The following is a 27,378-nucleotide window of genomic DNA, read 5'->3' as shown; positions in this document are numbered from 1 at the left end:
ATCCGTGATGGGCAACCTAGCCTATTAAAAGTCATTGCTCCATCACGGTCGGAAACAGTTTGCCCATTTAGAGCCCGTAGGTTATGTTCCCAGACCAGAGCATTTAACTCCAACTGCTCGATAAACTACCTGAGTCCCATGAGTGGTGCAGCTTAACAGCAGAACGGGTCTGCCGGCATTAATTTCCAGTCAACACACTAATTAACTCTCATTCAGAGATATGTGAGAACTTCTCTTTACTTCCAAACAAGACGCATTTTGGCCAATACAGTGGCCGTGATCACATGTACAAGTGGAAGAAATCACAGTGCATATATACCAAAGTAAGTGAAAATAAAAGCCACACTAGAATGTATGAACACTGAAGGTAAAACGTGAGCTCCATGATAGAAACATAAATATAAACATGCTAGAGTAGACCAACATCGGCATTAAATCCTAATCGTGATCAACCGAAAATATACACTCTGCTCTGAAAGCCCATGATGTATCAAATCAAATAATATAGCCAACAAACTTTGTATGCATGGCAAAATATCAACATTTCAAGAGAAGGTTCACAGGTGCAATGGTAAAGAAAATCTAAATGAAGACGCTGCCGCTGAAAAGTAGTACTTAAATGAAACAAGAAAGGTAGGCAACAGAGGTCTGTAGTAGGATCTGACAATGGCATGCATGCCGGGGCTTTAAATGTGAAAGCTCATTGTATGCTCATGTGAGCAGGCTCGCCTTGAAAATGTAATGTATGGCTAATGTATGGGACAGGCACAACATTTTCTGCCAGCAGTCAAGGAAGCGCATATTGAATATAGAAGGTGGGCAGGTTGGTGCAGGTCTGGAAATGAGCATGTTGGAATGCATGATGCAGTGGCTCAGAAAAATCAGGTAGCTTAGCAGACACCAAAATGTGGGTCTTTTATGGATCTGACAAAGAGGAGCTTGTAGTGCAAAGGCCCAGATTGCCTTTATGGGAGCCGGGTCGCCGTTAACAGTTAATGTATGGCTGACATAATGTCATAATAATGTCATAATATCGCATCTGGACTATTGCAATAGTCTATATGTCAATGTTCAAAGACAACATATGAACAGGTTGCAATTGGTCCAGAACGCGGCAAACTACAATGCTGACCGGAACATCCAGGTTTACCTCTGTCAAGGGAGATCTAAAAAAACTACATTGGCTCCCAGTACCGTTAAGATCACACTTTAAAGCACTATCTATTGTCTTTACAGCAGTCACTGGTATTGGTCCGCAGTTCATTAGGAAGAAATTTGCTCGGTATATCCCAGGGAGAACATTAAGATCTACCGGATCTAAACTTGTGCTAATCCCCCTTTTTAAAAAAACAATTGGGGAGGTAGACGTTTTGTTCATTGTGCAGCTAAAGCCTGGAATGAACTCCTGTTCCAACTCAGAAATGCTCCAGACCTCATCTCCTTCCATCAGAGCCTTAAGACATGGCTTTTTTCTTATTGGTAGGCCCTATGTTTCTCAGGCAATCAGTACTTAGCGCCAGGACACCCTAGGGTAATCACACGCTCTACAAGTATTATTAACATAACATAACATATGTGAGAGGCACAAAACGTACGTCTGTCAGGAGTCAACGAAGCACAGAGTGACTATATCGAAGGTGGGCAGGCCAGTGCAGGTCTGGAAATAAGTGCTTTGGAATGTGTGTCGCATGGGTTCAGAAAAACCCAAAGGGAACATAGCAGACACCAAAAATATAGGGGAGACAGTGAAGTTCCAGACAGAAATAGTGTAAGGCACAAGGCAAAGGTCATGCCCTGAAATGACTGCACAAGTCAAGCGTAGGACAAACATACTGTGGTAAGAATTATAGCCAGATGCTCATCAGGTATCTGGCTAAATTAATAAATAAAAGAAAAAATGTGTAGTGCCCAACCAAAGTACAATGCCAGTAATAATGGCACCAATCCAGCTGAAAAAACGACATACAGCAATTGATACGTATCAAAATGTACTACACATTAAACAAGCATGACCCTGGTATACCCTAGTGGGCAGGGACACAGGAAAATTATGTGTAAACATGGACACTGGATTCAAACGTAAACCCCAAAGGGCAACCGGAACAGAACAAAATCATGTTTCAAAGTTGAATGCATCAATGCAAACTATAAATATCTCAAATTTCATGCAATATTCTGTCCAAAACAAAAGCAAATGTCAATTAATATTAAAATGTGAAAATCTAAATAAAAGAAAGAAGTGCATCCAAAATCGTATCTGAGCTGTGAAATAACACCATGAAAATGGGAAACAAAAAGGGTAGGGGGACTCATTCGGTGACGATACCAGCAGTGTCCTTGAGTAACCCTTCCTTTCCTTGTGCAAACAACACACAATATACCAAAGTTAGTACAGAGAAGCACAACTTGCACTTCATCACAAATTGGCAAAAAGAAGCAGTAAAACAAGGAACATATTGATCCTTAAAATATTATATTTTTCATTGAATAAATTAATATTAATTTCTTCGTCTTAGTTAAGCCCACCCAGGCTAATATTATTGAGATCAATAATCAATTGTGACTCTCTCTTTCTCATTTTCAAAATTGGCTTGCCTCCTCTGGGACTCGGTGAGATCTGTTCAATGACAAAACATGTTAATACATTACGGTCACCGCAATGTTTATCATGGAAGAGTCCTGCCATAGGGTATTTAGGATCATTATGTTCAATTGCCCTAAGATGTTCCAAAGCTCTTTTTTGGCAGCAGAAATAGTGCTACCAATGTATCACAAATTACCTGTTAACACTAAAGCATACATCACATGGTTGGTACTACATGTCAGAAATTGATGAATGTTGTGAGTGTTGCCATGGAAGGTAGTGTAAGTGTACTGGTGTTATCGCCCTTACATGCCTTGCAGTGGCCACATGGGTAAAAACCTTTAAGGTTACATTAACTTATACCCTTAGTGACAGTGATGTAACTTCTGACAAGCATGTCCCTGAATGATTTGGCTTTATGAAATAGGATACTCAGATTTTGTCCAAACTTTGAGCAACCACAGGGTCACTCTTCAGGATAGGCCATTTTTTTGACAAAATGAGTCTTACTCTCTTGGAGCTGATATTAACGGTAAGTATCACTCTGTAAGTGGGTCTGTCTGGTTCAGGGGTGGTGTTGTTAAGTAGAAGCTGTTCCCTGTGACATTGCCAACTTGTGTAAGGGCCCTCTTCAATACCCATTCCATGTACCATCTTTCCCTGAACCTGTGAACCATGGTTTCTTGTTCCGCCAGGTATGCTTAGCTGGTACTGTAGTTCCTCCATTCCTGGAGGAGCTCACAATTAGGAAACTCTGCTTCAAGTTGTCGGGATGTCCACACAGTGTTGCAGGGATTTCGCTCTGGAACAGAGCTGTTAGATTTGGGGGTCTATAATTGACAGAGGTAGGTACCTTTGACCAAATAGGGACCCTGGCGTCTAGACAGGGTAAGGGGGTACACTCCTAAAATAACCCCTGCTCACCCCTTTGGTAGTTTGGCACGAGCAGACAGGCTTATCTCAGAGGCAGTGTGTAAAGCATTTGTGAACACATACAGTAACACAGTAACAACACTACAGATGGACACCACAAAAGTTGTAGTATAAAAATAAGTATTTTTATATAGACTTAACACAAGATCACAAACGACAAAAATCCACAATACTGTACTTTAAAAATGGTACTGATAGCTTAGTTCCCTTTAGATGGTGAATGCGACACATTAAGTTCAATGTACCTTTGGATGCGTAACGCTATACAACGAAAGTGTTGCAGGGAAGGTAATGCGCCGGTTCCTTACACGCAAGAAAGGTACTGTGCGGTTCCCTACTGCTGCGCAAGAGACAGTGATGTGTTGGTTCTTCTCTGCATGGGGAGGTAATGCATTGGTTTCTTATTGCACTTCTGTGGCGATGCGACCCGCAACTCCATGATGCGATGAAGATCAGGTGCAATGGCGTCTTCTTCTTCATACAACAATGATGCGTGCACGCCCAACAGCCGTGTGGCGACTCAATGATTCTTCAGAGCAGTGACAGGCCCTGCAACACGCTTCTCTGGTGATGCAAAGGTGTCAGCTGCGACGGCGACACTCTTCTCCGATGATGCGAGGCGCTTCGGTGATGCGATGCGACAGCAGCTGCGGCACCCTTCTTCAGTGATGCGACGACAGCAGCTGCGTCCCACTTCTTCTTCATGAGTCACGCTTCCAGCTCCTTGCGACACAAAGTCCCTCAGAAGGCGCAGCACAACAGCAGACACTTCAAAAGAACTTGGGGAGCTGGTTGGTGAAGTCTGTTATCCCTGAGACTTCAGAAGGGGGCAAGCTCAATTTCCAGGCACTTGAAGATCCTTTACAAGTTGATTAAAGTAGCACAAAGTTCCTTTCTCCTTTCTTTGGCAGTCAGGCAACCACTGCAGGCCAACCCCCCAAAGAGCACTCAGCATAGGGATAGTCTCCTCCTTCAGTTTCTCTCTGGTTCCTCTCCTCAGCAAAGGTTTTTCTTGTTTCCCAAAAGTGATCTAAATTTTTGGGGTCTAGGTCCCCATATTTATAATATCAAATCATTTGTCCTCTGCAGGCAAAGGGTCCTGTACCCAGACCAAACCAGTTCTGTGCAGTCCTGGAGCACATTGTTGACAAGACTCCTTATTTCCTTTGACAGTGTGGGCCAGGGACATCAGACACACCGCAGGAGAGGGAGCCAGCATTGTGGAAGTCAGGCAGACCCCTATTTAGGTATCAAGTGCAACTCCTCCCACCCATCTACATGCAGATAGCTCTATTCAGCCCTGTGCTGGCTCACCCCGTCTCCTGGAATACCCCAGTCCCTGTCACTCAAACTCCAGACAAGGAATAAACCAGCTAGCAGAGGCAGGCATGGACAGTTAGGAAAGAAAATACCTACTTCCTAAAAGTGGTATATTCAAACACTGAAAGTTAAAACCAACCTCACTAAAAGATGTATTTTATCATTCTGAGTTCCAGCATACTAAACTCGAATTTCTACCTAGTTCCCTGAGTCAGTTAGGATTATAAGCTGGTATAACCAAACTGCCCATTCTAGCCTATGGGGAACAGGTAGCCTTGCAATAGTGAAAAACGAAAATGGTTGTAATTCACTATCAGACATGCCACACACATTAGGGCATGTCCTACCTTTTACATACAATGCACCCTGCCCATGGGCCTAGCATAGGGGTGACTAATGTGCAGAAAAGGGAAGGTTTAGGGACTGGAAAGTGGGTGCACTTGCCAAGTCAACATGGCAGTACTAGACTGCACACAGGCTCTGCAATGGCATACCTGAGACTCACTTTACAGGCTGTTTCTGTGAGTGGCACAGCCAGTGCTGCAAGCCCACCAGCGGCATTTGATTTACAAGCCCTGGGCACACTCAGTGCACTGTACTAGGTCTGACAAGTAAACCAAACCAAACCAACCAAACATGAAGTCACTAATCCATACATCAATTTACCATAGGAAGCACCTGCACTGTGGCACTTAATAGCAGTGGCACAGTGCCCAAAGCATCTATAACCAGCAATAGTATATGAGGCAACAGCAACAAAATGGAAGGGGGACTCGCGCTAATGGTGGCAGGTCTAACAAGAACTATGCTTGGAACCACACAAAATTAGTATGTAGGGACTGAGTCACAATACCTCCTCAGTATCCGTAAGTCCAACTGGCTATAGTCCCTCACTTGCCCTCCTAACCTTCGTCCCATGGATTCTTAGGAAACTCATGGGTAGGTCTGGCATCCTTGTCAGAACTAGGTTTGCCAAGTGGTGTTACTGAAGGTTTGGTTCCCAAGCTATTTTGTCCTAGGGATGTGTAAACATTAGCAATAATGACAGGCAACTCATGTTTAAGGTTGGCTACTTCAGCTGGTTGAGGATGTCACCCTGACACTTGTTCTGGACAATATGGTTTTGTGACTGAGATATATCGATGACCTGTTTATCATCTGGAAGAGGTAGACTGCCTCGCTCCCAACTTCATGTCTAAACTGAATAATAGCACTATCAATCTTGTGTTCACTCATATGACCAGTTACACCAGCATTGGATATCTTGAAGTGCGTGTTGAGATTGTCAGCAATGAAATACACACTAGACTTTTCAGAAACGACACTGCTGGGAATAGTCTCCTCCATGCCCTGAGTGGACATCCTGACAATTTGAAATGGAGTGTCCCTTATGGTGAGCTCCTTCAGACATGGAGGAATTGCAGTACCAGTAAAGCATAACTGGCAAGAAAAAGAAACCATGGTTGGCAGGTTCAGGGAAAGAGGGTACCCACTCACTCACCCACACAGCCCCTCTCAGAAGCAATTATAAACCAATGCAGCCAGTGATTCACCCACTCACTCATCCATGCAGGGAGTCATGCACCCCATCACCCACACACACAGACATTCATACACCCATTTAGGTACTCTGAAAACTAATCAATAGCCCATAGAGCTACTCATGTACCTACTCACCAACCCACGCAGCCACTTACATACCAACTGACAGACTGATACAGACATTCACACAAATGAGTCACTCATCCATACATTCACCCACTAAATTATCCATACAGGCACTCATACACCCACTGATTCATCAATACACTTTGGTGTATGAATATTTAACGTTCATAAACATTTTAGAAATACTCAGTCACTGACCATGCCATGAGTGATGTAATATGTGAGGTCGCAAGCAGTGCATTGCAGGAGCGTGAGTCATAGTTAGCTCAGCTAACTATAACTGCTGAATTTCTCTGGTTTTGTATGACTGAAATATCAGCCTAACTATAATATCCCTGTAACCTTTGTTTTTTTCAGTGAATATCTAAGGTTTTTTTAATACCATTTTCTAATGATAACAGCCCTGTAACCTTTGTTTTTTTCAGTGAATTTCTAAGATTTTTTTAAATGCTAATTCCTAACTTACTTGTAACCTTGGTCTTTGCAGAATGGTGGGGAAAGGGGGTGGGGCCTCTGACCAGCTCTCACTGTTTGTGGGTGTGTTAGTGAGTGAATGACTGTCTCAATAGTGTAATTATGAGTAACTACATATGTTTTAAACTAGTATATATGAGTATTGGTGTATATAAGTGAGTATATGTGAGAGTGAGAGATTGGAAGAGCTCCTGAGCAAATAAGTAGCTGTTTCTATAAGTGATTGTTTAAGAAAGTAAGTATGTGTAAGTTTCTGTAGAAGTAAGTGTGGTAGTGTGTGTATAACTGTATATGCAATTTGGTGTATGTTTGATACTTTGTTTGCATGTGTGACTATGTGTTTGAGTAACTCTATGAATGAGTGTAATTGTGTAAGAGGATGTATAGGTGTATGAGTACATATGATGAGTGAGTTCATGTATGAGTGACTGTATAGGACTGTTGGTGAATGAGTGGATGTGTGTGTAGAACTTGGAATGACTAAATAGGTGTGTTGTAAGTGGTATTGGTATGCCCATTGTTTTCAAAATGTTAGTTTCTATTTTTCAGTGTGTGTATCAAAGGTTACATTAGGGTGAGAGGAAGTCTGCCACTCTATCACAAGGATGATGTCATCAGTGATGTCATCAGTGATGTCATTTGAGATGTCATCAGTGATGTCATGAGTGATGTAACGGACCATGTCATGAGTGATGTAATATGTGACTTCATCAGCAGTGCATTGCAGGCGCGCGAGTTATAGTTAGTTAAACTAACTATAACGGGGGAATTCCAATGGTTTTGCTTGAGTGAAATGTCCAACTAACTATAACTAGCCCACCAGGTACCTCCAGTATGCGCCAGAGAGCTGTGTTACAGAGAGGTGTTCAGAGGCCACACCCCTTTTTACAACACTCTGCAACGGTCGGCTAGTTGGCCCCCAGGAACCCTCAGGATTGAAGAGGTAGTATTCCGCCACTTAAAATGCGCCACATGGCGTGTTTACACACCTGTCACTTCAGGACCGCCCCTCCCTTCACCACTGTGCAAACGCGCCTGTGGCGCGTTTTAAGTTTGGGGATTAACTCCCCTTGAATCCTGAGGGTCCCTGGGGTGCAACTAGCCCACCAGCTACCTCCATTAAGTGCCACAGAGCTGCGTTGCAGGGAGGTGTAAAAAGGGGCATGTCCTCAGAACACATCTCTCTGCAACGCAGCCCCCTGGCGCATACTGGAGGTTCCTGGTGGGCTCATTGGCCCCCAGAGACCCTCAGTATTCAAGGGGAATTTGTTCCCCATCTGCAAACGCGCCAGGGGGTGGTGTTTGCAGAGTGCTTTAAGGAGGGGGCGTGGCCTCCGGCGCAATGCTGGTCTTTTGTTATTATTTTCTTTTAAGAAGGGGGGCTGGGTGGCCCCCTTCTTTTTCTAATGTATTGGCCCTGGGGACCCCATCCCCCAGGGCCTGCCCCCTATTTTTATTTTAAAACAAAAAAATCGGAAAGGGGGCCACGTTGCCCCCCTCCTGAGGCCATAATCTGCGGCGGGGACCCCACCCCCCGGGGTATGGCCCTTTTTTTGGGATTATTTTTTGGAGGGGGGCTGCCTTGGCTCCATGGCAGGGCGGGAGCCACGAGGCTCCCGCCCTGCCATAGCAATTTACAGTGTACAGGGGGTGGGCACACCGGGACACTGCAGGAGCCGACCCGGGGGGGGGGGTTGGCAGTCCCCAGTGCCATGACAGGGCTCCAGGAGGGGAGCTGCGCGGCCCCCCTCCCAATATTTCAAAAGCCCCGGGGAGGTGGTGGTCCCTAGGGCTGGGGGGTCCATCACGGCCCCCGCAATTACAATATTTAGAGTACCGGGGAAGTGGGGGTACCCGGGGCGTGTGAGGGCTACCTAGGCACAAGATGGCTGCCAACACTTCCTGGTTTGGAGTATTGACAGCCAATTAACATGAAGCTTGTGCTCGGGAGGGTGCGAGGAGGGTGCGCGGATCCTCCGCAGCCATAGATATCACTATCTGTATTCCTTAATTTCTCAAGAAATACTGAACCAATTTACACCATTTTTAAATAGGTCGCTTTCTGAGCCAAGCAGTAACTTTTTGCCACATTTGGTGTAATTCCGTTGAGCAGTTTTTGCTATAACAGTGTCTAAAGTTCCCTATGGGAAAATTATTTTTTCACCACTATTTTTTTAATTTCTCAGGAACTACTGAACGGATTTACACGCTTTGAAAAAAGGGTTGCTTTCTGAACCAAGGGCTACATCTTTGCAAAATTTGGTGTAATTCCATTCAGCAGTTTGGGCTGTAGCCGTGTCTAAAATTTCCTATGGGAAATAACATGGGGAAAACGCGTTTTTGGATCCCCTTTTTTCTCGGCCCCCTGCTTGACGAATCACCCCCAAACTTTCAGGATAGGAGCGGACCGGAGCTGACATTAAGTTTTGAAGATTTTGCGAAGAGTCGTCAACCGGCGCCAAAGTTATTGCGAATAGATTGTTGCGGATTTCCTGTGGAATATAGGTCCTAACAATAACTACCTACTGGCAACCGCCAGTAGGTAATATGTGTATATACATATATATATACATATAAGTCAGACACTTGGGCGAATAAAATAACACCGAGCACTAAAATTGGGTCCGTGTCCTGCTTTGACGGCTTTGCGTGATTTGAAACGTGGCGGCAGTGCAGGATTTGGAGTACATATATATATATATACCAATACAAAATATAACTAACATTCATAAACAGCAAAGAAAAGGGTGTGCCACATATTTGAGCACCACAAAGCTAACCCCACTAATATCCAAATTCATCGCCCATACAACTCTCAGAACATTCATTCAACAGCTATTCTCACACATATCAACAACCTACAGATAAACAAAGCAACAATAAAACAGAAACCAATACTCACAAAACTACACTGATAGACGAACTGATGTAACAAAAAGGGAGAAGAAAAATTTTAATACATGTTTTTGAAATGTGCCCTCTTCTAAGAACACGGATATGCCAAATATTCATGCAAGTATTATCGATAGGATAAAGGCCAATATCATCATTTCCTTATAGACCAAGAGGTGATCGTCGAACGAATGGGACACCTTCCTCCACATTATCAGGATGTATGCTTCTGCCAAATTGGAGCAACTCCATTCTCTTTATAGAGATCACTTCCTTGAGGAATAGTCAAGGGAGGGGCTCTATTATTTACACTATTAGCATCTAGGACAACCCAGAGGTATGACTAAAAATATAACAAGATATCCATCTATTATAGTGTGCACAGATATTATATATGCAGAACATTTGGGTGGGTGTTCAAAGCCCAAAGAGGTGATAGGAGAACCAATATTCACAGCGGCCCTATTTTACTAAACCCGCTGCACAAGTTAGTCCATTAAAGTTGGTGCTCTTGAACACCTGGCAGTTGGAGTATGCTCAGTCTGAAGCTCTTTCCTAACTAAGGGGCATATTACCAACAACTAGCGATAATTTTTGTCTCTAACTTGTTTAGAGACAAAAATTATCGCCGCACATCGGCGATTTTTATCGCAGATAAACCTTGCTATTAGCAAGGTTTATCGCAAATGCGATAAAAAACGGCCGCAATGCATGAATATCGCTGAAAAGTCAGCGATATTCATGCATTATCGAGCAAATGCTCTTAGCCATGTTATCCACCTCCCATTGGATAACATGGTGAAGAACTGCTCAGGGCAGGTGTTAGCTTTTGGAGATATTCGCGCTTAGCGCGAATATCTCCAAAAGTTGGTAATAGGAGATAGCGATGTTAGTGACTGTTTCCAGTCGCTAACATCTTGGCACGCCCACTTTGCATGTCATTAGTGATAAATATCACTGACATGCAAAGTGGGGCCCAAGATGGTCGCTATCTCCTATTAGCTGTCACTAACTGGTGTTAGCGACAGCTTGGTAATAGGGAGATAATTTTATCTCCGCTTTCTTGGCTTTTAAAGCCAAAAAAGCGGAGATAAACCCCCTTGATAATATACCCCTAAGTCCCTCAATGATAAAGGTGGTGTCCAAAGCAATGGTATGTGTAGTGGGCTTACGTGGCCTCAAATTGTAACACTGGAGACCAAGTTGCTCATGATCCTTCTAAACGGGAGTGTTGTCAGAAAGCGACAGAGACTTTTGAAGCTTCCTTTCCTGAGACTCTCGTAGCTTTGCATACTCGACCAAAACTCAACCACTGAATGGAACAAAGGTAGGCATTTTCTCCCACTCCACATTTGAGAGACTGTCTTTTACCCACTGATCATACAGGGGGGCAAAGTCACGTTCTTTCAATGAGTTGCATAAATCCAATTGTTCCTTCTAGTGAGCTAAAGAACAATGATAGATTTAACTCAGATCTAATGGTGATTGGGGGTGAGTGTCTCGAAAGTTTCAGTGCTCTGCCCTGCGCACCTTCCCTCAGTGCTGTTGATGCTCCCGGAGACCTACCCGGACCCAGGCCTGCCACCTGCTGCGAGGGTTGAGGGGAGGTGGCGCTGCACAAAGAAGATAACTGCAGCCAACTCCACCTCCCCAAATAAGGCCCCTGCCTGCACCCCTTGTGGGCGCCGCCTTCGCGGCTCTGGCTGCGGAGAGCCCTACCCGTTGGCATGGTTCTGGGGAGAGAGAGACGGGGCGGGAATGAAAAGGTAATACAATTTAAAAAGTAAGTAAAGGAAATAGCAGGGAATAGAAAAAGAGTGAAAAAGTAGCTAAAAAACTCAAAAAAGTAGACAAAAACGAAAAATATAGAAGCAGGAAAATAGTTAGAGAGATAATAAATAAAAAAGATTTTAAAAAAGTGGCCGGAAACAAAGGTTTGCAAAGATACAGATACAAAATCAGTCCCTAGGACCATGCAATAGAGTGAAAAACAAGATGATCGCGCCCATTGCGACCACTTGCACAAGTTTGTGCGATATTTTCTCCCCGAGCATGCAAAAAGCGGTGCAAACAAGTAAAAGCTTTCCCGAACAGGCAATACGTACCACGAACGGGCGCGAGCATGCATTGCGTGATCCGGAACAGGAAGTAAGCATCGTGGGCGGGCGGGACAAGTGAAAACAAGATGGCCGCGCCCGTGAGCAACAACATGGGTAAGTTGGCGAGCCGCGATCACGCAGAAAATATCGCGAACGGGAGGGAAAAAACATCTGCGTTTTCGTGATGTTTCCGCGTGATCGTGGAGATTTTTTACATTTTCGCGATAGTTTGCAAAAGTGAATTTCGCAAATTCCGCCCACCCCTACTATCAATTCCTCAGCCTGAGAAGAATTGTGGGGTATCTTTTTAGTCTCAACTACTGTGTAGTAATTGCATATGATGCTTTGGTCTTCTCATCAGGCAACTTGAAACATTAACCATTTATGAACAGCACACCCTGGGGTCAGATAAGGGTATATCGTTCAGGTCTCCCAGTCCTTTAATTTATTCCACTGTTGCAAACAAACAATCATGATCAACCTTTTCTTACTTCAAAGGGAGGGGTAGTAACATTGCCAAGATGTTACATCCTTTTAGGGTTATATTAGAGCTGAACAAAGTCAATTCATATTCTGTCAGATGTGCACTGATGAGGTGCTGTGTCTTTGTCTTATTTAGTAGAGTATCCATCCCATGGGGTACCAATACGGTAATATCATTGCCTCCCACAAAATCTTCATTTTGGTTTTCTGCTGCAGCAGTTGAAGCCACTCTGCGCAAATGACTAGGCAAAGCTTTAGAAACCGGATCTAAGATGGATGAAAATTAAGCACAAGGCCTTTTCTTCCCACCTTGGTCCTGTGTCAAAATTGACAAAGCAAAGCCCCTCTTTCATGCACAAACAAAGTAAAGGGTTTGTGGTAGTGTGGATTTCCGAAAATAAAGCTAACTTCAATTGTACGTAGAGATTCTCGCATTCTTCAGTCCAAGGTAAAGGTTCACTGACATCATTAGTTGTGAGGGCTAATACAGGTTTAAAAATCGAAGAAAAATTCGGTATCCATTGGCGACAAAAGGAGGTTGTACCTATAAAGCCACGCACTTCAGATTGAGTGGTAGGGTGTGGCATTGATTGACTCAATTTCATTCTATCTGGATGTATTAATCTACCCCCCTTTAACAGGTGGTGACCAAGATAGGTAACCTCTTGTTGATAATACTGTAATTTGGAAAGTAAAAACGTATGTCCTATTGGAACAAATTTGCAATTTTGTTCAGTGTCCAGGGCTTTTAAGAATGTCATATATATACTGTATAAGGATCAACCCACCAGGTAGGGATATTTCATCAAGTTGACCGTCAGCGCCTGACTGTAAATACTTGGGCTGTCTCTATACCTTTGAGGCACTCGGCAAAATGTAAATGAGTGGCCAGCTAGGGAAAATCTAAAAGGAAACTGGCTTTCCTCAGCAATAGGGGATGATGAAAAAAGCACTCTTAAGGTTAAGGACTGTGAAATATTGAGCAGTTGGAGGGACCCTAGTAAAGATGGAATTCATATCAGGGATCACGGGGAACTGGGGAACTACTACCTTATTGACAGCTCGCAAATCAACAACTAACCAATAGGTATCTTTCTTACCTCCTGCCCCTTGAAAACCACCGGAATTATAGGAATATTGCATGGGCTTCAAGCTATCCCCTTTACTATGCCAGCATGGACAAGATCTGAAACTACTTGATTAAGGCCCTCCTCCCCATTTTTAGATATCTTGTATTGTGGTATCCGAGGTAATTTAAGATTCTCTTTTATTTTTATTACAACCGGGTTTATGTCCATACTGCCCACATCATTGTCACCCTTGGCCCAAAGGTTGGCATTAATCTCACTCAATTCTGGTGGCAGAAAAGCAGGTTTGGAAAACATGCACTTGTCATATCGGGTAGGGTCCATAGTTACATAAACGCCATCAGGGGTACAATGTATAGTAGCATGTAATTGTTTCAGCATGTCTAGGTCTAGAAAATCTCACTGCAATCAGTTGTCAGTACAAGGGGTGTATTTACAGTGAATGGGCTGACTGCAACAGTCATGTGTGCAGATACTGGGCTCTTAACGGGGATCCCAGAAAATCTCACTGAAACATTTGCTTGCCGGGAAAGAGTAGCCCTTGGTACCAAATAGTGGGCCACTAAAGTTCGGGTGGCTCCAGTGTCCACTAAAAATGTTTGCGGTTGGCCATCTACTGCTAAATCTACGTACTGTCCTGACTGGTCAACAGGTATTTGGATCTGACCAGTGCTCTTTCCGTGGCTGTCCTAATAAAAATAATCTTCAAGATAGTCATGATTGAAATATTGCTTATCGTCAGAGATATTTGCATTCTGTCTTTCAGCACCACCATTTCCTGACTACCTCAGTTGGCCAGGTCCTCTTCCTCTCTGTACTGACCTACCTTTTCCTTCAACCAATTGGGGACACCCGGACCTCCGGTGCCCTCCTGTTTCCACTAGGCACATTGGTTAGGTCCTAATGGTCTGCAGAGAGGTAGAGCTGAAAAGCCCCATCCTCTTCCTCTGCCTTGACCTGTTCCAGGTCCCCTATTGGGGAACGCTTGTTGCAGTAATACTTTAGTCTCCCAATTTTTCCTTTTTTCTTCTTGGACCTCTCCTCCTCATCCTTTCTCCACATCTCATAATTTTGTGCAATATGCAACATCTCCACCAGACTTTTAACAGTCCAGGAACTTTCTAACTGAACTAATTTGTCATTTATCTCTCTCAACAAACCTCCCACAAATCTGTCAATTAACAATATCCTAACTGCATCTGTAGTCAAGTCTTGTCCACTAAAGTCGGTGAAGGTGTCCTCGAAATAGGTAAAATATATTGTAACTCTGCTTTTGTCTGCATGCTGTCAACTTGTTCCAGCTTAGAGTCTCTGCTGGTATAATGGTCTGTAATTTACGTTTTGCCTAGGGTTGGTGCATCACCAGTATTCCTAATAGAATTCCATATCTCTGCTGCAGTAAACATTTAAAGAAAAAATCTACATCTCCCAAAGTCATGTTAGTAGCCAAGATAGCAGGCCTAAGTTGTTTATAAAATCCAGAGGGATTCTTTCAGAAATTCAGTAACTTCCATCACTTCATCTCGTCTCCAAGGGACATGGATGAAATGAGGCTTTAGTCTGTTGGTCGCATTGTTAGATATGGGATATCATGGAACTGGGGGCACTTTCTACATAGGAAACTGATATACCTTACTAGTGAGACATTTTTCTTACTACCATACACACTGTTCCACCACATTGGGGATATCTTTAGATGAAATCTCACTATTCTGCCCTCGTTTCCACATGACTGACTTCTTGAGGTAAATAATCGCCTTTTCTCCAACTCCTTTCAGTTTTCCTCTTCTCTTGCCATCAAATATTGGATGGCCAAATTCTGGTTGAACATATCCATTCCTTTCACCACCTCTATAATGTCCCTTAATTTGTAGTCATCTGCATCCATCCATTCATCACACTGTTTTTTTAATCATATATTGCTCTTGTCCCGTTATGCTGTCGCACAATGTTCTCTGGTGTTTAGGTGGAACAGAACTATGAATTTGTGGTATGGGTCGGATTGGGTCCCCATAGACGCATCTAGAGGGGGTGGGGTATCAGGGTGGGGTAACCAGAATGCAAGTACAGGTCTGGAGGAGCTGTGGCATTGGCAGTAGGGACATAGGGCAGCAGGGCCACTGGAGTCGTCTGTAACAAATATTTCATAACTTCATAGCGATTCTACTGGACGGCCGAGTGACATATGTTTTATCTGTCTGAATTCATTGTTGCCTATCATTCTATACTGCTCCTTATCCTGTCACATCCCTGCTCCTGGGCTTTCTCTGTAATAGTTTTATTTTGCTCCTGTTGTGTCTTCTTTTGTTACCTCTTCCATCTGCAAGTTGCCTCGTCTTGTCATGACTTCAAAACCTCAAACATAGCCTGTCAGGACTTCCCCCTCGAATAGGCACTGCTCAGGATAGTCAAGTTTCTGTTAATCAAAACTACTGTATATAGGCCAATGTAATGCTACATTCTTTTTTGTGTACTTGTGCCACTAGCAATTAAACAACACTGCATCATATCCCTTTCTTTTCATCTTATCCCACGCTAGAGTTCCATCTTTTTGAATTGGCTGACTTTCATCCAATCTCACAATGGAAGAACAACAGCTGCTCGGAAAACTTCTATGCAGGGGTATTCTATCACACAAATATGGACAATTTCGACTCAGAACAATCTCCCCTGATAATGTCTTCCGATCTCTCTCTCTCTCCGTCTGACCACCTGTTCCGAGACCAAACAATCTCCTCTTCCAGACTCACCAGTTCGGAACCTCTGTTGGTATGACCCAGTGCCAAAGAGCCTCAGTTCAAAACTTCAGATACCAGAGAAACGAGTCTCCTTGTATGGGGCCACTGTAATCCAGCCGTCTCGGGTGGATGCTCCTCAGCCTCAGTCGGTCTTCCAAATTGTCCGATGGATCATCCTCGAAGCGGTCCCTTTTCAGGCACCATATGTGGATACGAGAAATTCTCAGAGACACAACTCAATCATCTTTTCTGGCTTTAAAACCTCTCTGTCCCCTCCAATACGAACAATCAGGTAGCCGGAGGGAAAGTAAAACAAGCTATGTTTATTATACACTTGAACGGGCACAGGTCCTTACAGCCTCAGGGGAGGATGTACAGGAGTGAGCTGACGTTAGTTATCTGAGGGTTACATTTATAGCAGTGAACAAACAGGAAGGTGATAACAAACCGTCTGGAACCAGTCTGTTTAGGCTAAGATGTTAACTAAAGGAATCTGTAGATGTGGCAAAACAAGTCCTTATCAGAACCTGACTTTACAGCCTTAAGAAGTACAGAGCGCCCCCCAAGACTGAGGTGCAGCTGGGTTGTTTCACAAGAGTCACATGGTTTACAAGAAATGATAAAACATGCTAAAACATAACTTACAGTTTACCAAGAACAGAAACTGCAGGAAGAATGAAACTTCTAAAAGAAAAATGAACAATGAAAGCGAAATAGAAAATGGAGGAGCAAATGCTCAAATACTATCTGTCAGAAACATATTTTCTAACAAAGGAAGAGGGGACAGATTTGTAACATAGTAGAGGAGGCGAAGGAGCACCACAATTTTTAAAAGAGCAATACACCTAGCTACTGACATTAAGAGCGTCCTCCAGAAAGACATTTAGGATGTTAGGGAAGTTACCGTCGGTGTGAGATTCCCGTCGAACAAATCTTGGTCCATTTGATCAATTCAGACACTGATATAACAGAATGTAGTGGGTTGCCATGCCACAGGCACCCAGTTAATGGTAAGAGCTGGGTTCAACAGGTTAGGGAAAAATGGGAATAAACAGGATCTATCCCAGCTCACGGGCAACCAAGGCATATATGCAAGCCTTATACAGGATTGTGGGAGGGGGGGACGGATATCCCTAATAAATAGAAGTAGATCATCTGCATAAAGTGAAAGAGCATGTAGTCCATTGTCGGTGGGTATCCCCCATGCCTTTGCCTGTGCCCTTATTGTGAGGACTAGCGGCTCTATGGCTGGGGGAAAAAGAAGAGAGGATAGGGGTCAGTCCTGCATAGTGCCCCTGCGTACCTGTATTGGATCAGAAACAAGGTGTCCCATCCTAACCCTTGACATTAGTTGGTTGTAGAGGAGTTTCACCAGGAGAAGGTATCGGGACCGAACCCCATAGCACAGCAGCACTTCAAATGGAAAGGTCCACTCTGGGTGCAAGCGCCCATATATCCTCGTGAATTTCAGCCGGAGTGATGCGACTCGCTAGTTCCATCTGCTGTTCTAAGGTGATGTGAGGAAAGGACAAAATGGAGAGGAGGAAAGCTATGTCTTAACGGGATGCCATGAGTTTTCCATTGCAGCATGTAACGTATAAAGCAGGGTATCTTCAGTAGACTTCAGCGATATTACAGGGTGTGTTGGCTGTTCCTGTCAGATCAGCCATGCTAGAAGGGGGCTGGACTGATAAGTGGTCGCATGTACCCTGGCAGAATGGGCCTCATAGTTGAAGCATCGCAGGTCCTCCAGCAGTGCTGCATGTTCGGAGTGCCTTTTCGAGAGCAGGCATACGTGATGGCTCAGGCACTGAGCAGGTCTCAAGTACAAGTAAATCACATTCAATAAGGAAAAGCTCACACTCCACCTGTCATGGCATACCACACCCCAATCTCAAACAGCAACCCCTAAGCATCACCTTTAATGCGACCCTTTCTAACAAGGTTGGGAAAGCTGTGTCAGTTCAAAGTATTCCTCAATTGCAGTGCTGAGTGATGTCCGAAAAGAAGGATCCATCAATGGGGTGAGCTGCAGATGCCAAGTGGGGACTGGAGGGGCCCCGTAATCACATGTAAGATGTAAATATTGATGGTTATGGCTTAAATGGGTACAACCCAGATAGTCTGTGTGCATATTGGAAGATAGTAAATTAAGGATACAAAGCAAACGGTCCAAACTGACGTGTAGTTTGCGTGGGTGGGAGTAAAAAGAATACACTCTGGGGCATTGTGTGTCTGTCAGATATCCATGAGATGCCAGTGGCGCAGCCACTTCTGGAGTGCCAAGGTGTTAGTGGTGGAGACTGTATGTGACAGGGAGGGAAGAAGCGGTCCAGGCTAGTGTCCAGCTTGCTGTTTGTCATCACCACCTGGCAGCCACAGAAGTACGCTCCACCTCAATAGTCTATGTAAGATCGTCCGTAGGAATGTAGCTTGGTCTGCATTAGGGACATAGATGTTCCCCAGTAAGACAAGTCTGCCAATAAGCCTGTCCTTAACAAAATTATATTGATCCCCTACATTTGTCTCAACCTCATCAACTTGAAAAGGAGTCCCTGGTCTGACCCAGATCAATACCGTGCAGTCATACGATGAGAAATTCATACCAAAGAACTGCTCTCTCCACAGACGCTGCTGCCTGGTCAACTCAGGCAGCTTTAAATGAGACTCCTGTAGTAGCACTATAAGACCGGCGAGGCGTTTAAGATAGGAATACACAGTATATCGACGAGATGGGGCATGCATACCACACACATTCCACATTATAATGTTATGATAGGTCATCCTGGAGTGGGGTATGTGTGTGACTGGTGATCGCATCTTGGAAGGCAGCTAGTCCTATACCCAGAAGCAGTCCAGACTCTGCCATTATATGAGCAGTGCTGTTGTGTAGTTCCTATATACCCTATACAAGATCTGTACTTTTGGATAACATAAACTGTGGGATTGGTGGCAGACTTGTTCCGAGCAGATCCACCAGATATGTTAGCCTGTTTGGATTAGCTAGCTCACTGTGCCACTAGAATCTCCTCTTATCAGGGAAAGAATAGTTTCTGGCAACCTCAGAACATGACAGCCTTGATCCCTCAGAATCATGGAAACAATATATTACCTTTCGTTCAGTCACTCATGCTCCCTTAGTTTGCCTCAGAGATACACAGAATTAACATACAGGGCGTTTGTCAATAAGTATGAATTGAACTGTTGTTATTCTAGCGTAGAATAGATGTGCTGTAACAACTATTAGGCACTAGCAGAGATATATGATTAGCAGTACTACGAAAGTAAAGGGATGGTACAGTTCTACCATTTTGCAGTATTCATGAATATATACAAGTACATAGAATACATGATAAAAAGTGCATACTCCTATGATACCTCAATGTACCTAACATCTGTGTAGGAGTAATGCCAAGAATCACTCTAGGATCTAGTCAACCCCATTACCTGAGAATGAGAGAATAAGGGACCCCGTCCTGATCTCAAATTGGACACTCCACGAGGGATGTTAGGTCACTGCGAGCTGGAGTGTCGGCATTCAGGAACCTCAGCGTCTCTGGTCAGTGTGTCAGCTGGGAAGTCATGCTCTCCTCTGTCTATCTAAGCATGACATGATGTGTTTTGTTGGCAGGCACGGTGTATCGGATGGTTTATGGCTTCACAAACTGCCTGATTGATCTGTGGATCACCAGAACGATTAATCCAGCGTTTTCGCCCGGTTGATTTTCCGATGTCTTCTTAACCGGATGTGGACGTTAACGTCTGTGAAGTCATAAACCATCCAATACATTGAGAAATAAATAGATTTATTCTGGACAAATTGCGAGGATACATATTGTTTAATTCATATGTATTATTGAATTCAAATAAGGAGAATAATAGCAGTATTGGCATTCTTTTGTTTAGTGCTTCCAAGAAGCCACAGGTCTCCCCACGGGTCCTACCTTGCTGTGTTACTGTGTCGGCCTAAAGGATGACGTTGGGCCTGAACTTTATACAGGAGATGTTCGGCCTGCTGTCAGTCCTGCTGTGCTTCCAAGAACGAAAAACCACCACAGGGTCTGGGCTCCCAACAGCACGGCCAAGCCACTGACTGATACTAATCAAAATAATGCCAATACTGCTCTTATTCTCCTTATTTGGTTTCAATAATACTTATGAATTAAACAATATGTATCCTCGCAATTTGTCCAGAATAAATATATTTATTTCTCAATTTTTCTTTTTACTTCATTTTGGTTGATTTTTACCAATTTTGTATTTCAAAACACCATCTGTACATAACATATACAATTTTACACACATTTCTCATAAAACATTACCCTCTATACATTTCTATTCAACCTCACTACATTCAAACAAACTTTCTCACACATACACATACATCCTATTCATACTTTAATTACAATATTCACAATATGCCATAGAACAATTTTTTGTTAGTTTTTGTAGCAGTTGGAACAAGAGTATTATAATCTTATGGCTCAAAAACAAGTGTCTACGCGTTTCAAACTCGCTGCAAGTTTGGAGTTCTCATCAGGACAAAAGCTTTCTGAATTGGAGCTTATATGTCGGCCTGAGTGTACGACGACGCTTGAAAGCTCGTGATTTATGGTATACGTTTGCATACATGTATTCGTGGTGTGCCTTGTGTTTTGTTGGCAGGCACGGTGTATCGGATGGTTTATGGCTTCACAAACTGCTTGATTGATCTGTGGATCACGGGAACGATTAATCCAGCGTTTTCGCCCGGTTGATTTTCCGATGTCTTCTTAACCGGATGTGGACATTAACGTCTGTGAAGCCATAAACCATCCGATACATTGAGAAATAAATAGATTTATTCTGGACAAATTGCGAGGATACATATTGTTTAATTCATATGTATTATTGAATTCAAATAAGGAGAATAAGAGCAGTATTGGCATTCTTTTGTTTAGTGCTTCCAAGAAGCCACATGCATAATGTATGAGTTCCAAACTGGGGAAAAAAATTTGTTCTGAATGCAGTGTCGTATCTACATAAAAGGTCAGTCCTATGAACCGTTATGTATCTAATGTCAGGAAGGATATAGTTTAAAGGTTGCAGTGTTACCTGCGCCTATATAGGGTACCTATATGGAATATGACAGAACGGGACGAAGGCAACAATTAAACATAACAATAAACCAACAGAACATTATCATAATACCAGAAGAGCGAACCCCTAATGTGAAGCTGCCCAAACTCGTGGTTGAACTATGTCCAACACAGGAAATCAAGGTGAATACAAAGGGAGGTGTGCGTTTCTGTAGGCCCGGGAGACAACATCCCCAACATTAGCATGGGGTGGCACCATTGGTACCTCCTAGTAATATGCCTTTCGACATGGTATGTAACATGTACCCACATATGAGTAAAGCATGTATCTTGTCACTGCCTTAGGAACTGCGTCTAATAGGCCATAATACCTACAGTAAGGCAAATCAGCAAATAACGTAAAACAAGAAGCAAGCCCTAATCAACAGATAGAGCACTGCAATTAACTGTTCTATACATGCAAGAACAGCTGACACAAATAGCAAAGTAACAGTGGAGGACTCATATTATATTGGCCGACATCTGCAGAGTGTTATCAGGTGAGACCACCAAATCATACCATGTAGCTGAAGAACTCTTATCACTCGAGGACTGCGTAGACACATCCTTCTGGTCACAGCCATGGATCTGTACTGCCACTTGAATAGCGTGTTGTTGCCCCAGAATGATTTGCTCCAAATCTGTAACCGCCATAGGTCCAGGAGAGTGGTGAAGCTGCATCCAACGCCAACGCCAGGTTTTCCAGTCATCATCCTTTTTCTCTTGCATTTATGTTTACTGTGTTTACAGACCTACTGGTGGAACACACATTTTTTTGCCATCCGTTAGCTGGTAAAAGGGGCACGTAAGTCGCATATCATCATGCATAGTGGTATGATATTGGAGAACGTAAACTAATGTAGTTTACAATGGAGGCGTTCATACTTCCCAGGTGTATAATGGCCCTGCAGCTCATTAACTAACGGGGTTCATGGCATATAGTGACTATTGTTATCGATGGTATAAACAAGTTTTATCATTTTATGCTTAGGCTATATTGCTGTCTATGGTGCTTGACATTACCACTTGTTCAAATAACCAACATATTTTAAATTGGATGCAATTTATAATTATTTTGGGCTGGTGTAACTGGCAGTGGCTTTAGTGAATTGTTATATTTGAGATCAATTGTTTCCAACAACCACTGAAGGGGTGCACTGGAGCAACGCCCCTATGAGGATCCACTTTGTCTTAAGGTTAGCACCAATAGCATTTGGTGTATTTTAAACTTTAGTGGTGATGATTTCTTCATATGTATTAATAGTTTGACAGCCCCGATGCCTGGCTAAAACTTTTTGTTGAATTTTTGTATTAAAAAAAAAACTTCTGGTATTTCCTTTTCAGCACCTACTGGGCCATGTTGGGTCAAAAGATACATGCTTACTGAGTTTACATTGGAGCATAGACAGTGACTCTGCAGTTGCAGTCACAAGAGATTCCTACCTTGCAATGGAGTCATTGAATTTTGTGGCACATGTTAGAAAAAAATATTTCGGTGCATATTGAAATTACCCATACAAATCACTTTTGGGGTTTCACACTAGGTGTGGTCGTTATGTATTTTACCACTACCCCTGAACATATCACTATATCACTTATTCTCCCTTTGCTTTGCCTCAAAAGAATATGATTAGTCTATCACGGACAATATAAAGGGTTTGCTCTTTTAATAACACAGAAGTGCTGTAGACGAAACACGTATCAGCTGACTCTATGGTGAAACTACTTATTACATGTTATATTGCATAATAAATGGAGAGACTGCAAAGAACTGAAAATTAGCTACATACTTTGTCTTATCAAGGATCACATTGAGATAACAGAGTGTGTTCTTCAGTGCTTTTGCTGCAATTTGTCCCGCCTGTGCACACAGTATGGGAAAAAACACCCTCAGTAGCTGTGTGCCGACACCATGTGAGCACCACACTTGGACTGCATGTTCTTTCTTGATCAAAGACTTTGGGAAATCGCGTTGGTACATATATTGATTATAATACTCCTGATGCTATTTGTGTGATGTGCAAACCAATAGCATAGCCACTATTTAGTTTGATGCTCAAGCTGTACAGAAAGGGAAGATCAGGAGGTGCGAGAAACCAGCTTCTGATGCTCCCATGGTACTGGTGGATGGGGTGCTGAAGGAGGCAGACATTGTTTCGCTAGGAGACCTACCTTAGCTTGTTGGGTGGCAAGTTGTGTATGAACCCACAGGGATGAGTTCTGAAAGGCGCAGATAGAGTACCCAAACTTAGAGGGGCTGAGGCAGCAGGGTGAAGCCCAGGCAGCTAGTGACTCCTCTGGAGATCACCTGATTAGGAGAACAACCTCCTTTAATATAAGCCTAAGGCACCTGTGCATGGGAAGCACGTGTGCTGATGGCCCCCCTATGTTAGAGGGCCTTCCTACTGAGTCTGGCTCTTAAGATACCTCTAACTGGGCATGAGGGACAGGACAAGACCTGTGAGAGGCTTGTCACCAACTTTTATTGACCCCGGATGAGGGCAGTTTTGTATGCTTTCTGTAGGACTTGTCTCACCTGGCAGGCCTGTGGGAAGACAGGGAAGAAGCTCAAGACTCCCCTGACTCCCATGCCTTTCATTGGCACCCCTTTGGAAAGGATGGGCATCAACATTGTTGGTTCCTTGGTCCCCAAAACTATTTTGGGTAACAGGTTTATTGTGTTTTTTGTGAACCTTGCCACAAGGTACACAGAGGCCATCCCTCTGAGGACCATAATTGCACCTGTGGTAGCTAGGGCCTTGATGGAGTGCAGACTCCTCCCTGATTTATCGCTTGTACCTGTGCTGTGTTGCCGTGCTCGTGTCCATGCTGGAAATCGGCATTCTAATGGAGTCCTGTCTGCTTGTGGCCACTTTGGGATAGATTTGTGGAGCTTTTTGGAGCTTGGCTGTTAGCAACGTATTCAAAGTGTAAGGGATGTTGGCAGTATTGTTTGGTGAGCCGTTTGAAAGCAGCAAACAGTAGCTTGCTGAGCTGTGCCCCCTCCACACATAACTAAGGAGAGATGTCGAGGGGATTAGGTGGTCTCCATAAGTGTATGAGCTTAAAGTGCCGCAGTTTGGTTGGACTGCCATGGTGCCTTCTTACCCCCAGGAGCCGGGAGTAGGTTGGCGCATGGTAGAACATATGTGCTGCCCAGGACAGTCATGTTTTAAGCATTGTGGCAAATAAAGAATTAGGTTAAAGAAGGAGCAGGAGACAAGAGGAGGGTGGACGCAGCAGCAATAGCATTAACATTGTGGACAATAAGGAGCACGAAGGTAACTGAAGAGGGACATTTTGCAGTTTTTAAGTGGTATATTAAAACTGTGGAAGCAGTGAGTCTTGGTTCCCTGGCTGGCATATTTAATAAAACCAGTTCAAGGATTATATGTAAGAAAGGATTATATATGTCAATAGGATCTTTAGGTATTTTGTTTAATGATTCGAGTAAGGACTCAGGAGTTTTTACATATACGGGACAATTGAGCCAAAGAAAATGTTCATGCCCCTGTGTCTAAATGATCTAAGGGTATTATCCTTCAGTTTTACTTTAGAATTTTCTCCTTTTGGCTAACGACTGCTTTTTGGACTCTTGCTTGGTTCTCTCTGTTCCTTTTTTCATGTGTTTTTCTAATTTAGAGATCCACTCTATAATTAAATGCGTCACGGCACAAATCACTGCACAATGTTGTGTTTGTGTGGTATTATATTTCACTCATTCATTGGTGTTTTCAGACTCTAGTAGTCTATGTGTTTTTGTTCTGGGTGTTCTTCTGTGACAGCCACTTTCTTTGGTCCCTATTCCACACCACTACTCTGCTTCAATACAATGAGGTATATTGTGGCCTTACAATTGCTGATACATGTACCAATTATTGTATTCACGCTTACTTCTACAGTCTTGAGGAAGCCACGGTGGTGACGAAACGCGAGTTGGCTGTTTTCGTTGTTCTATTTGACAAAGGACTTAATTTCTAAGCACATCACTAAATCATTTTTCTTGAATGTTATGATATTTGATGTTGTGCCAATGATTATATTTTTTGATATTTATAAGCAAATAATCATTCCAATAAATGACCAGATTTTGTTCTCGTAGATGATTCCTGTAACAGAAGGTATCTCGCCCCATCATGATGTTTCCTTGCTTTAGAGACTCATATACAAAATTGTACATGTAAATGATTAGAGTGCCAGGGTTCCCATTTTTTTTGTAAACATATTTAAAAGTAGCTCTACATTTTCAAAGTTGCAAAAGATTTCTGGGAGAGGCAACTGATAAAGTGGTATACCAGCTTGAACAGAAGCATCTCTAGACCGTCCTAGTCATCTTGGACTGAAATTTCACAGAATTATCCTTAAAGGAATTCACTGCTGATTTTGGCTTGGAGAGGCCAATCTTGTTTACATTCTGGACTTCGAACAAAATTGCAGACATCATTTCCAAAACAAGTTAGGAACTTACCACAGTGTTTTCCAATAAAGGTAAATTATAAAATAGGATATTTTCGATGCAGGATAAAATATCAGATGGGGCACCCTCCCCTCCACTGTGTGCTCAGAATGAAATATCATGATATAACTCGGAAGGTGAACCCTCCAAAGGAGTTGAACTATAATACAGAGGAGGCAAAGAGGGAAGCCGGGAAGGGGGTGGCGGCGGGGCGGAGGGGGGTATTAAGTCAAGAAACTCCCTTTGTCTGATATTTTCAGCAAAGGATTACAATTAGAGGGACCTCCCCTAACCTCCATATGCCCATCACTGTCAATGTCTGAGAGAGTGAAATCTTTCCCAATCCCTGCCTCTCTACATGAAGCTGTCACTACATCAATACTAGCTTCATTTCTCGAAGGTTCATCTAGAACAGAGCCGACGCATAAGACATGTGGGCACCTCCCTCCAGGGATGTGTTTGGAGAGCAACAGTCTTTGAAAGTCTTATCAGGGGGATTGCATGGCATTGCCTGAGCAGCGGCAGAGGATCCCACAGCAGTTGCTGAAAGAACAATGGAAGACTGCTGGACTGATCCCTCCTAAGCACCTCCAACCATAAGAGCCCCACCCCCAGTGACAATACAGTCTCTTGCAAAGCTTTTGTGGCCCAGGAAAGAGGACATAGTTAAAAGTGATAAAATAGCAGAACCACGGCTAAGATCGTGTGTCACCGCTTTGGAGGTCGTTCTGGGCTTTTTCTAACAAAACCCAGTGATAGCTGGATGGCATTTAAAATGTTGTTGCTGAGAGCTTCTAGCACTGTGAAATGATTTCCTTGCGTTTTGGTTTTGCCTAGGGGAGGAAGAAATGACTAGCCCAGAGCGCAATTTCTGCAGTCATCATATTCTCACGCCAATTACAGAAACAGCAAAAAGAACAATCCATCATCTGTTTTTTTGCACTTTACACAAACTAATAACAGGGTCCATACCTGAGAGTTTGATGGCAGCCAAACGGTCTGAGAAAATACTGCTCACGGGCACACACACCAGGAAAGGCCTACAGAGGAGCCTGCCTCTCAATGCCACCGAGGACAACAAGGCACTAGATTTATTTTTTTTTAATCTTTTTATTAATTTTTTATCAATTAAAATAATATTCACAATACATCATAATGCGGCGGAGATGTTACAATCGTAAAGACATGCCCGTTAGATGTATACAATATTCCGAGGATGCGTGGGGTAGGGGCATGGGCCCCTAAGAACTGATGTAACATGAGCGCAAGGGGAATTAGGGGGAAAGGAACAGGGGGCCTGTGTGTGGGATGAGGGAAATTGGTAACGAGAGCAGTGTCCCTGCGAGGGGGGAGAGAGAAAAGAGAGAGCCCCGGAGGGGAATGAAATAACTGGGAAGGAGGGGGGTGAGGGAGAGGGATGTGGACTGAGCCTAGGGAGCTGGGCAGGTGAATTGTACTGGGCGCACCTGCAGAGTAAAAAACTTTGGGGGGGGGTGAGGGGGGGAATTGAGGAGAAGCGGAGTGGA

This window comes from Lissotriton helveticus, chromosome 1_1 (assembly GCF_964261635.1).
Source record: "Lissotriton helveticus chromosome 1_1, aLisHel1.1, whole genome shotgun sequence".
Classification (NCBI taxonomy): domain Eukaryota; kingdom Metazoa; phylum Chordata; class Amphibia; order Caudata; family Salamandridae; genus Lissotriton; species Lissotriton helveticus.
Note: the sequence above shows the minus strand (reverse complement) of the source record.